The sequence below is a fragment of the Symphodus melops genome (assembly GCF_947650265.1).
Source record: "Symphodus melops genome assembly, chromosome: 13".
Taxonomy (NCBI): Eukaryota; Metazoa; Chordata; class Actinopteri; order Labriformes; family Labridae; genus Symphodus; species Symphodus melops.
Window position 1 is genome coordinate 7,700,523 of NC_136703.1, and position 13,675 is coordinate 7,714,197.

At 40.6% G+C, this 13,675-nt stretch overlaps 1 protein-coding gene across 2 annotated transcripts in view; it reads left to right on the forward strand.

Annotated features, from left to right (window-relative positions):
* The first annotated feature begins 2,824 nt into the window (after window positions 1-2,824).
* Window positions 2,825-13,675, forward strand: part of gnb1a (guanine nucleotide binding protein (G protein), beta polypeptide 1a) — a 34,216-nt gene continuing 23,365 nt past the window's right edge. Inside the window, exon 1 of one of the 2 annotated variants that reach the window (XM_079359437.1) lies at window positions 2,825-2,964. The gene's annotated coding sequence lies outside the window, so the exon portion shown is untranslated. Of the gene's footprint in view, window positions 3,247-13,675 lie in introns of both variants that reach the window. The other variant, XM_079359436.1, reaches the window with a different exon arrangement.

The following is a 13,675-nucleotide window of genomic DNA, read 5'->3' on the forward strand; positions in this document are numbered from 1 at the left end:
AATACTGAGATAAGGAGCATCAGTCAATGAATTTATTTAAAAACCAACAAAAAGATAAACTGCATTGAATATTATTGATTTCAGGTTAATACTGCCATTTGAATAACCTGCAGACTTGCATTTCTACTTGTTTGTTGCAATAAGATGCACCTGGAATGAGGAGCCCCTAATGCCCTCACTGGCCCTCCAGTATCCATCAAGCTACAGTATAGTGTTTGAAAAAGGGAATAGTTTGGGGCGTTGACCCTCAGCTGTGGGGGAAGTCTGGTCTTTGTGTTTCGATAGGATTGAAGCATAGTTCTTCTTTTGAATAGTTTAATGCATTTAATGTTACGCACATACATTAGTATAAACAGCCTTCCAGTTATAAAGCAAAAGCATCTCTTACTAAGTAAAAATTACCTGTGCAAAGCATGAAAGAAACACATACTTTTAGTCTAAAGTGAAGTAATAAAGTTTTAAGAAAGAATTACTTTGAATTCTCCTAATAAAAAGAGTTAAACAATTACACTCAAAACATAAAAAAGAGAAAAACTGTTACCTTTTCAAAATGCAATGTTTCTCATAAAACCAGAGGATCCTTATTTTAAACAACATATAATTCCATGTATAGCTTTGAAAGCAGTCCTAAAGCTTTATATGCAGATAATGTAAATAAAATAATCTGAAAAATCTGAAACATGAACTCGGCTTTCTGAAATAAATTGTTTACAATTGTGCTTTTTGCAATACTCACTTGATAGTTTTGAGGAAATTCTTAGACATCTAAAATGAGAACGTACTTGAAAATCTCAAAGCTGCACAGCAACTCTCTGAGAACTAGGCCATGTGTGAACAGCAGATGTTAAGCCTCGAAACAGTCCAATAGGATCTGACCCCTCTCAGAGATACTTGCTGTAAGCATTTATCAGAGATTGTAGGGGATTATGCTAAATCAGATTACTGTATCCAAACCTGCCCATAAAAAGCAAGGTCATTATGAGCTTAGCCTCATGTAATATCACTTGTTTTATGAAATGTATGAGATTAAATCAGGCAATATTTGTGTTGCTATTCTCTGTCTAATCTGATTTCTTTTTTGATCTCTTACTAATACGTTGAAATAGTGCTACTTATGGCCCCTACTCTCCTAATGTGCGTCCTGTCAGCCTTTCTCGCTGTTTGTACTTTGTATAAGAGTAAATAGGAATGCTTCACTTTGTTGGTTGCTATAGCCATGTGTATACAGAGAGACATTGATCAAGTAGCCCAATTCTCAGTCTGTTGGAAGCCAACTAGCACTTTTAACTAATAGAGTTAATACATTTATAAACACAAAATCATTTAAGGATTTGTTTGTTTTAGGATTAGCTTTTCCCTCTGTCAAACCCATGTGTGCACGCCGCTCCTTGCAGTCCTTTCCTGTTACTGTGAGGAAGCAACATGTTGTACAGTCGGTGCATTAATGTCCACGGCAGAGGTTTTTCATCTAGTATAACTGGTCTACAGGTTTGAGGTTTACAAGAACCGCATAGCAAGAACACAAGCACACAATGTACTATTTGATGAAATCCAGGTTCTGAAACTAATCAAGAGAATATAAACAGATGATTTGACTATTTCTATGTAACACAAAAATGATGTGGTCTATTTGTAAATATATAGGCCACATAGCTATTACAAATTCTGTATAATTCTGAATCTTATACCCTTTTCAAGTCCTGCATATACTTAGACACAGCAATTTGTTATAGTAAGTGTTGGATGTAAAGACACAGCAACAGAACAGATATCTGTAAAAAACGTATTTCTCATCTGCTGAGCCACAGCAGACAGAACATAACTCTCAGGAGCGTTATTCATCTAAAGCATAGGTGATGATGCTCTTGTCTTTCCCCGTTGGACCAAGCCCAAACACAGTTTGTTGTCCCCACTGACACCAAAGTGTTCCATGTTTCCAAGAAACGCCTTAACCCACTGGGTATTAAGCCCTCCTCCAAGCTGAAATTATCTCGACTAATGGTGATCAAGTCATCTTTGAGTAGCAGCCTCATGCATCTGCAAAAGTAAATCCATTTTGAAATATTGAATATCCTTTAAAGAATGTTAAATATATTATCCATATAATACAACAGTTCAACATAAACCATCACTGATGTTTGATCTTGGCCAAATGTCTGGAAACAGCAACAGTGACTAGTGTCTTTAAGGGCAAAAAAACTAATGGATCAGGGCAATTCTAAATGTGGCATTGATCATAGAACTACCACTGTAGTTATTATGTGTTCTTTTAAAAAAAGGCCTGTCAGATTAATTCTAACAATGATCCTATCTGCATAATCAAATAATAGATACACATTTAGATTTTAAAAAAGAAGAAGCATGGACTATCTTTGAAATGTAAGCCCAGTCTGTAGCTAAGTTTTCCATATTGCTGTTCATGTTGGCTGGGATGTAGGCTACGTGCATCTGTAGTCAAATTCTTCACACTATTTTGGTTTGCAAATGAGACTCCGTTGTACGTTTAGTAGCGGTAGTTACAAATAGCCTTGGTTATTTTCTGGGTTGATTGTGCCTGGTTTAATCTGAGAAGAAAGTATCCCCAAAAACCTGGGGAGAATGTTTAGGCCTAAAGCCCTAGTTTCAGAGACAATTGTGTAAACAAACATGGGCGACTGTAAACTGCTCTTTATTTGCTAACATTTGATTGTATGCCTTCCCCTTCAAATTGAGAACCAATTAGTAAGAAAAGTTGCATTTCGATAGCGAAGTGTTACTCAAACGTGTAGGTTGTACCAGAAATGGATTTATTTCCTGATTGTAAGAGTGGTCGCCGACCCTTCTCTGTGCGTTGCGACGCTGCCGTAACGTGGGGTTTCCCAGACCTGAGTGCAGGGTTACCGCGCCCATCTCTGCTGTTTGATGGCCGGAGGAAGAAGCGACTGAGGTCCTGGCGTGAAGGAAGAAAACAGAGGGACGACGACGGTGGGAGAGACGCTTACGGATTTTTCGTTTTGATTTGGAAGTTGCGTTGAAGTGGAAGCTTGCTTAAACTCTGATACATCTATCTGGGTGAACACCGCCTCATTTCTGCGCCTCTGTGCCGGTGTGTCTTCCCCCCTCGGCGGGTTAAAAAACTGGGTTTGGGGAGTGCCGCTCCTCTGTAGCTAACCTAGCTGAATCTGAGCGCCTGGGCGGACAGAGGAGACAAGATTTTGCCTTTTCCAGTCAATGTGATATAACATCGGATACCTCGACTGAAAGCGGGTAAGGTTGCGTGTTGATATTTTTGAATTTGCGTTTCAGGAAATTCATGAAGTGTGTGTGCAGTTCGGTTGGCCTGTCAGACAGGGAAAATGGACGAAAGGGGTTAAACTGGGCTGTGTTGCTTCTCCGTTAGAGTTAGCCTTCTGCTATTAAGTAATGTAGTGGGTGGGGGTCACTAAAAGAGAAACTCAGCGCACTGCACAGTTAATTACATATATATTTACATATGATACACGTTTTGTCTGACAAGCTGAAATTAATGATCACTGCACATTTGATAAGGTTAGCTGGGGATAGCTCAGATTGTTCCCCCTGACACGTCCGGGTATCTTTCTTTCTTTCTTTTATTGTAAAATGAGGACTGTGGGTTGAAATGGGTCAGTTGTGGCATTATTAAATTGCTTAGATAATGATTAGTTGATCCTGATCTAAATACAGGGTTCATCAATAGGTTTCCTGATAGTTTAGCAGAACGCTAGCTTACCTGTGATCGTTTAAAGTATTTGGTACTTTTTGGTTTATTCATGACTAACCTCAGCTGATACGATAAAAATGAGATGGTAACACAGCTGCAACCTCTTGCATAACACGTCATGTATTGTGCAGTTTGTTTGGAATAATTTCCACCGAAGTCGGAGATTTCATAGCATCATGTAATTGACAACGAGAGGCTAAAAATGGCTACTTAACCAACACATTTATCGCCACCCCCACTAATCCGGAGCCAATCCATTGAAGTTAACTTTAGCAGCCTACATTTTGATATGACTGATCCGGGTTTTATCATCTCGAACATGGCAGCTTCCTGACGAGATCATCGGTGTTATTGAGTATCGTTTTCATGTATATGCCCATTGTGGCCTTCATACCGTCATTACTACCCTTTTATACCCGAATATCTCAGCTGTGGACTTGTGCTATGTGAGCTATATTTAAACAGGTTATTGTGCTTACAGCCGTCCAATATAGTAAATCGAAACTATACGACCATTGATTAATACTGTTAGTCATTTAGTCTGCAGGTTTAGCCATGCACGGTTGCAGAGTGGCAATATCTCAGTAATATCACATCGAGTCTCAAAATACAACAATCTTCTCTGTAGATCTATTGGTGGATGGTAATGGTCATAACCCGAGTTTAAATAGCGTCACTTCGTGAACACACACAGTCGGGGCATTAATGTAAACTTCTCCTTCGAATAATTTGTAAACGGGATTGTGTAATTGGATTTTGACAATCTGTTTATCTCGATCACGGGTCTGTTTGCAGGGATGTAGTTAGCAGCTTCAGTAACTATGGCCGTGCTACAGTATTTCAAGCTGTATGCTAAGAAAGCGGGCTGCACACGCCACGAAGCAAAACCCTTTTCCACACACACACGAACACTGTAAAGACGAGAACAGTTCTTCTCAGACTTTTATTGACTTGTGCATTTTTTTCCCTCGGTTTGTCAGAAATGAGACAGAAGTGCAGTCGCAGGGCTTCTAGCTGAGCTCCTCTCTGCTCCTCCTGCATATGAGCCTGAACGAGCTTATGAAGCAGCAGTGTAGAAACATTCAAATCACACAATACACCGTTTAATAATCCCTTTCTAGTCGCCTTTCTAAAAAAAAAAAGGTGTTACATAAAAGAGTTATTTGTTTTTACTAGTTTACAAAGATGAATTCATTTTGCCAGTGTGCCCCCCCCCCCTCCTCCCTCCCTCCGCCTCCTCCAATGAATGGGTTCCTGTATTCAAGGCCCAAGCAGCTGCAATGAACAAGATGGCGTTCAAAGCCTTTTTCATCTCGGCTCCTTCTCGGACTGGGAGAGACATCTGCCGAGCATCGGATGGGTCACAGTTTGGCATACTAGATTTATTGGATATCCTTATTGTAAAAATATATGCAGAATGTATATGTTTTAAGAAATATTTGAATGCTGAAGGCTTTCTTTAGCTGATGAAGCCAGTATGCACCTTGGACACCGGATGGGGAGGAGATGATGTACAGCATCCATGTGAACACATGAGGGAACATAGTTATTCTGATGAATAATGGTGTTTGTTTTATTTACATAGGAAAAAAAACATATTTGCACATTTTATAATATTATAAAATAAATTTAAGGGCCTATATGAAACATCTGGAACCACACCTCTTAGAAATCAGACCATGTTTTAATCCAGATTTTAGCCCAGGAACGTTTTTCTGTCTGACTCAATGTGAACTGTATTTAATTTTTTTTAAGGTGCCCAGGTGTTTTATTTGAATAGTAGAATGCGAACTAGGCTGATTCGCGAAGTCACTGGTTTTCTTCTTATGGTTTCGTTTACATTTGATTGTTGGCATTGACCCAAAAAGTTACTGATTAGACAGCTAAGTAACTGCATGAAGGCATGTTAACCATCTAAGCTTTAAGGCTGCTGTTGTGAGCTGCACGTGAGAAATCTAGAGAATGGACAGCTTCTTGTTCTTGGACAAAGACATTGAGTATATTAATCTTGTGTCTGTGTTTTGTCTCCATCTGTGGAGTACGTCCCAGACATGAAATGTAACATACAGTCACTCTCCCAAAATGCTGTTCTTCTGAATTTCTGTCTGGACGCTTCCTCATTGGGTGAAGTTTCATACAAATGATTAAGACATTCAGTGACTAAGATGTTTGATAATTCATTATTTTCCAAGCATCTATGATAATGTTTATGTTGAGCTTGAACTCAACTTGTTTTTAAAAGTGACAGCAGTGAGCCACGTTTGTTTGACTGTGCAGGTTTTACTTCAACAAGGGATGCACATTTACAGCCATTTAAATATTCCAGTACTCGCATTACTTTATGACCGGGTACTTGGTTATAAGTTTGTTTTTTAAAGTAAAAAAAAAAAAGCAGTGTGTGATACAGACATAGAGGTGGACGGCTGTGTTCCCTGCAGTGTGTCCGTATGGCGGCGGTCTTTAAATACCAGTTCTGAATGAAATGACTAGTGATGGTAACGTGTCTCTGTGGTGCGATCTGTCCACGACTCTGTAGTGTATACGGGGGACGCTTCCTGCTAAAAGGGGAGCCGTGTCGTTTTTGGGACATCATTAAAGTTACTGCTGAGGAAGAAGTTAAATTGTGTAGGTGTGTCAATGTTTGATTGGCCGACCAACAATGGTGTCAGTCTCACCAGTCAGCACCATCAGTACTCAGCAGATGAACAATTCTGAGTATTTATTATTGATTGAGGCCTGCTGTGATGTCCTGTCGCTCCAGGTAATTCAATAGTTGACCAACTTCTTCTGTATTGTAATTCATGCTCAAGTCATTCATTCGCAAACTGCCTTTTTTTCATGATCTTTTTTTTAACCGAGCCTTTAGGGGCTCCTTGCAAAACAACAACACTCCCTTTTCTAAAAAAAAGTTTCACTTGGGACTCCGTTATCACAACAGGTGAGCCTCATGTGGGTCTTGTTGTCAAGACACAGCCAAACCAAGAGAGAGCAGTACCACATCCCCAACAAGAAGCTGCAAAAACCGATGAAAAGAATGCTGGGAAGTACTTGGTTAATGGCTACTTCCATGCTGCCATCATGCCTCACTATCGGGATGTAAACAGCAGCAGAGTGGACAGATGGACTCTCTTGGTACCGAGCAGTTTGGCGACATATTGATGTAGGAAAATGGAGATGAAGTTGTATGATGGCCGTGTCAGGTTAGACTGGCTCTATTTCCACCAAGCGCTCCGGTATGGATCGGCACAGCTTGGTTCGGTAAAGCCTGATCCAGTTTGCGTTTTCACAGCCAACCGTTCCCTCTTTGGTATGCCAGATGCAGATAGCCGCTTCAGCTGCGTAATAGCGTCACATGACAGCAGCATGACACAGTGTATCCCGTTAATAAATTCGAAGAAGAAGAAAAATGTGACGCCGTTAAAGGGATACTTCACCCATTTACATGAAGCTTTGTATCATTAGAAACATGGTAGCAGTGTTGAATGGTCGTGAATCCAACCCTCATTTTGCCCTGAGACGAGAGAAATATGTTTTTCTTTGCCTGGAAGTTTTCTTCATGTGATGCAATTTGACGCTTTTTGCATCATGTAAATGGGTGAAGTATCCCTTTAACAAAGACCAACGATGGAAGACATCCAGCACCCGTCTTTGGCATGTGGCTCTATGTTACAAAAACGTAATCAAGCTTTGATTCAGTGTCCTACGGAGACAAACCGAAGTGAACTGCTTGGTGGAAACCAAGCACATGTAACCAGCACATGAATGTGAAAGTTAACCTGAAGTCTTGACTTTAGGCTGGCATCGCTAGTAGTAGTAATGTTAGCCCCACTCTGCAAACTAATTTGACGTTGTTTAACCGTAGACTTTCAGCATAATCTGAATTTAAATGGACATTTAATAAAGAGAGAAATGAGTTGCTGAGAAATGTCCTTGTGATTAATATGTATAATTGATTGATATAATCGATTTAGGTGTATTTATTACTATTTAAATTGAGAACACGTCTCTTCGCTGTTTCCTGAATAGTATTGAGTCTTATGACATTTTATAAAGCCAAGCCATTTTATTTATACATGGCTTATGGCTGTAATTCAGATAAGACTTAAAAAGAAAGACAGGGTGTCAGATGCTGGCAGCCAGTCAACACACGGCCTGAGGGAGTACCATGGTGGTGTGAGCAGCCGTCCTGCACCACAGCCGTCACTCGCTGCTCAAGCAGCAAGTCGGAAACAGGCCTGACAGCTTCACTGATGAACTATGAATGAACCAGTCACCAACACTGCTCTCACTTGGGAACAGAACTGGGAACACACTGAAGGTGTTGGCCTAATCTGCAGTTATAACAAAAAAGTTGAAATGATGAAGGTGATTTGTCTGGTCTGTGTATGGACAGGCTTTTGTTCTCAAGTGTAATCCCACTGATTCGTATTTCTTGATTTATTTTTTTTTAAATCTGCAGGATGTGAATAGGATTACATTCTTAGTCTGTGGATTTAACTCTTTGGGATTATTTGTCTTTGGGTTCACTGATGGATATTTATTTATCACTACTGGTATGATAGAGATGTACAAGTACATCCAACCAATTATAGATCCAGATCACAAACTGTGTGACTGTGTTTATATCACAGCTTTAAATGGTAGATTTGGATTAGATATATTGATCAACATATATACAACATATCAAATAGTTTGTAGAGTTTCTCCCCCTCCATGCTGTTTATCCTACATTGCTCGGTGGAAATTATCATTCAACTAGTATAGCTACAGTGTCCTTTCCGTGTAAAAAAAAAGTGTGGTGCACTTGCAAAGCACTTAAGTCGTCTTTAGACCACCAAAAGCTCTCTATACTCGGCCACATTAGACCTGTGGCTGAGTCTTCCATAAAAGCTTCCTGCTCGCCCATCATCATGAAACAATACTTCAGTCTTAGCTATCCAAGGACTTCATAAAGATTTGTTTGCAAACAGTCTACTTCATAGCTAATATACTGACTTTCTACACTCAAACATACACAGAGTTGTCCCCATTTTCACCACTATCAATAAGGCCAGTTAAAGGCTGAGTGGCTCCGTAAACCAAAGAGTCATGTTGGTTTGCTCTTGAATGTTGGACATTGTAGAACCAGACTCACAACAGCAACACAGAGGTTGACAACACTTTTACTAAGGGTCATCCACATTTTTAGTTCAGAGACAATGCTAGTAAAAACCTGTAATGTCAATGGCCTGTTTAGATACCCTGATGTGGAAACATAAATAGAGTTCTGAGCACTCCTAATTGTAAAATGGTATGTTCTCAGTCACTGACCTGTGCGTGCAGTATCTGGGTCAGAGTGAGATACAACAAAGCAACCAGGTGACTGGTGTCTCTCTGGACCAGGCGCTCTTGATGAAGCGTCAGCATTGTCCACCTGCTTATGAGAATAGTCTGACGTGTTGAGGCTGTGTGAGGGTCTGACAATGAACAAGGACGACTGCGTTGACTCAACAAAAGCTAGCGACATACTGCAGGATTTCGCGGCAGCACTGATGTGCTTCGATGTCCCGTTGAACGTACGTGATGCACAGAGGAAAAGATGAGACATAACACAGATCTATCAGTGCGTCTGTGTTGCCCCCTCTCTGACCCAATGAGGGACACGATCTGTCCCGTATTCCCCTGCACTCTTAGACATGTCAGAGTGAGGCACTGCACAAGAAAGAGTGATGGCGCTCTGCTCAAGTGCACCCCAGCAGTGCTCAGGAAGTGGCTCCTATCCAGCTTACCCGTCCATCTTCAAGGCTCACTCTGTAATTGAACCTTCCCAATGGACGAGCTTACTGCAAAAAATACAAACTGAATGAAAATCAGTAATTTGATTGATAACCTTTAACTTTGGACCTTGGATTGTATATTGTCAAAGTAATGTGTAATAAGTTAATAATAAATTTTGTATAATAAGTTAGTTGGCACCAAATAACGTGATTTGATTAATTAAAAATAACATCTAGTGGGTGGAGTTGTGAGAGCAGATCTAAACCAGAGCTAAAGCTCCGCCCCTCTCGCCGTTTGTCAGGTGGCTGCGTTACAGTTTGAGTGCAACATTATTATTATTTTTTTTAATTTTTTTTTATTTTTGGCTTTTATGCCTTTATTATAGAGGGAGGACAGTGGATAGAGTCGGAAATCAGGGAGAGAGAGTGGGGAGAGACATGCGGGAAATGGGCCACAGGCCGGACGCGAACCTGGGCCGCCCGCGCGTGAGGACTGAGCCTCAATACATGGGGTCGCGTGCACTGCCGCTGCGCCACCGGCGACCCCTTGAGCGCAACATTTGACTGACATTACCACACACGCGTAAAGTTCAGAATAATTCACTTAAACCTTCGAGCAATGTTGATGCCGGCAAGTGAGGGAGATGATACTTGACCTTGTAGGTCCCGAGTCCACAGGTCGCGCAACTCTCACGTTCAATGCCAAACCATTGTAGCTCAGCGCTAACTGTTCTGAGGGCGTAAAAGCCATCGGCCTCAGCTCGCCGAAGTTAAACTTTGAGGACGTGCTTATGAATGACCTAACAGGTCGGGACGTCTGATATCAGATTTGTTAAAAACGCTGCCAGAGGTACTTCCAGGTCGAGAGCAGCTGCTAACTGCAGGACATGACTCCTCCTCCCTGATCTTCATCTTGAATTAAAGAACATATTAAGCATACAGAGCGATCTAAAACACAGCTAACGGACATTACAGATGGAAGCAGAAGTTAAACTTTCATAACCTAGCAACAATGAATGCTGGTTAAAAGCTCCCTGAAAACAGAGGCGGTGGTCTTTTCACTTAGTAAATGAAATAAAAAAAGAAATAGTCCACATTTCTTTAGCAATGGTTCTGCAGACTGGCCTCACAGGAAATGTGAAAACACACTTCCTTGATTCAGATGAGCCAGTATACAGTATTTATAAGTGTCTTTTTTTGATCTTCATACAGGTTATACATGAATAAGGCTATTGATAAACAACAGGAATTAGAACTTGATTGAGTAATATAAATAATACACATATTTTGAGGGGTTATTTTTTTTGGCTGTTTCGATGACGTGATTCCACTATTCTTGACATGTTCACAGATTCATAATGAAGTGCTACTTGAACAGTAACACATTAAACATTTCTGTTCATAACGCTTCTTTGGTATTTCTCCCCCAGGAATCCCAAAGGGCCAACATGTCAAAGAAAATTCTACCTCAAGTTTATTTTACTTTTTTTTTTAATGTGCGCACACTTCTGAGTACTTTGCAGCAGCTGTTATGCACACATAGCTTGTCACCACTAACAGAAACATCTAGCCACTGTAGTGAATAGTAAAAGTGGCACAGCTCGAGTTTAGTGACCCACACAGAAGCCTGTCACCACTCACACTGTCGAAAACTGCCCAAAGCCCATAACAAAGCTGAGCAGGGCTCTGCTTTTAACAGAGATGTTCTGTACATTTTACTGCCACAGGGAAACATGACCAAACCTGAAGGAAGAGATGATGAGCAAGGACAGTATTAGCCTCTTTTTTTCAAGGCAACAATGGCCACGGCTGCTTTTGCAAGAGCGTGGGGTAGTTGTCATGTGATTCTGTACGCACTTGTTCCTCTCTTGGAAGCTTGGAAGGAAAACAGGGGGGGAGGGGTATCATCATTAATGCAATCAAAGCAGTGCTTTTCATGTTTCTAGAAAGTCAAGCTTGTGTTTTTTTTTGGCTGGCCTCTCATTCTTCTCATTAGTTGTGATTTAAACATCAACATCTTTCTGAATATATTTACAGTTTCTAAAAATCCTTTCACCATGGACTTCTTTCTTTACTTAGGGTTTATCTTCAGGCTTTGTGGACCTTCATTGGAGAGACAGGACAATAGATAGTTAAAGCACAAGATAGAGCTGGGAAAGGAGCCACAGGTTGGATTCAGACAAAGGCTGTACGCTTAGGTTCTTTCGAATTGTGTTGTTCTGGAGATTTTATCAGATATTTAGTTGTTTTTTGCCATTTCCTAGAAAGTTGATCAGTTCAACTAGGCTTGTTGTCTCACTGATGTTGCGTCTTCTCTAATCAGACATGATAGATAGATAGATAGATAGATAGATAGATAGATAGATAGATGGAGCACATACAGGGCCTTCTTTAATACCCAATATTAAAACATGCAGTGAAGTGAAATTCTTTTAGGCGGCTGTGAAACACAAGAAATTACACTGATGCCTTTTTTTATGTGAGCTACAAAAGCAAAGAAGTTTCTGCTTTAGATTCCAGTCGATGTCACGCTTAAAAGCAAAACTGGCTCAGTGCGCACTGGCCAGGCAAGTTTATTTATACAGCACATTTCAACAACAAGGCAATTCAAAGTGCTTTACACAAGACACCAGTGCACACTGCACAGCCTTCCCTCAGCCCCGCCTTACTCCGTGCTCAAACTGAGTAGGACTGATCTCTATTCTAATATGCTGCCCCAAAGTTGATTCAGATCTTTATTTCTTTTGAGAATTTTACTGAACAAAGTCTTTCCTTCAGTTTGATTAACCTGGTTGTCTACATGAACTGTCCTGTCAGTGTGAACAGAGCTGAGAACAAGAAACCCAGAGGGAGTTTGACTCCCCTCTTCTTCTTCTTCTTCTTCTTCTTTTTTTTTTTAGAAACTCATCGTTCAACTGTAAGATGTCTGCTGTATTAATGTTTACCATGTCAGGGTCAGAGATGCGATGCCAACCTCATTGAAGGGACTACAGGACTCGAAGGCTTCCTTCTCTAGCACTTGCTTATGTTCAGCTTTTAGGTAAAGTGACTCTTGTTGAGGAAATGTAAGGCTTTTACAATAATACACTTATTGCCCCTGGCGTCAAGTCTGCTGATGTGAAAGGGTTTCTGTATCACACACACGAGTCTAATAGGTCCTTTTTAAAATGCTTCTTTTTCTAAAGCCAAACCTCCAGCCTTCACTAAGAATAGGCTTCATCACACACATTGCATGCATATAAACTGTGTCAGGTATTCGTGAATGCTGTCGTACTAATGGGCCCATCTTTGTCCTGCATGGATGCTTAAGTGGACAAATGTTTGACATGAATTGCTAAAAATGATTTACCGGTGCAAAACTAATTCCAAGGCTGTGTTGAAAGGCAATGGTTGATCGTTTTGTAGCACAAGACAAACCTGCTACACAATATTTAAAATGTGTATATATAGTTTATCACTGAAACAGGCGGGTACTAGCAAAGGACATCGATGTTGCATACAATACATCGAATCCAACACTTTATAAAGTGTTTTCAGCTCCACATTTCTTCGTCCTTTGTTAAATCCACAGCATTGTTAAAGACGTCTCATTTAATAATCTAGGCTTATAATGTTGAAGTAATGGGCTATTTTAAGAATGGAAATGTTCCAAATACTAAGAAAACACTGACCTTTTTCATCTGTCTCGTAAACTCTATTCTTGTCATTTTAATTTTATTTTAAGGGCAGGTTAGTGTCCTCAAAGGCTGCAACAAAACCTACTGACTGTCTTATAATGAGCGGCGGGGGCTCAGATGGTAGAGTCCACTGTCTGTCAACTGGAAGGTTGGGGGTTTGATCCCCAGCTCTTGCAGAAACATGTCCTTAAACCTGAAGCAAGACACTCCAAATTGCTCCCACTTCTCGGCCAGTGGTGTATGAATGTGTGTAAATTAGTATAAATGGCTTCTGATGGTCACTTAACACAGAAACGTCTGCCTGCCGTCAGTGTGTGAATGGGTTTGCTGTTCCGCCTCTATGAGCTTCAATAAGAAGTTTCCCCCCGAAGTGGCAGAATTTACATCCTGGGCATTTAGTTAACCACTTATAACTTTTTTTTTTTTTTGGCCCAATAGCCCCAGCTAGCTTCTTTTAGTAATCTGGGACTGAAGACAGCAGGACATGAGTTGAAACACTCCTTCATCAGGTAGACCCGCAG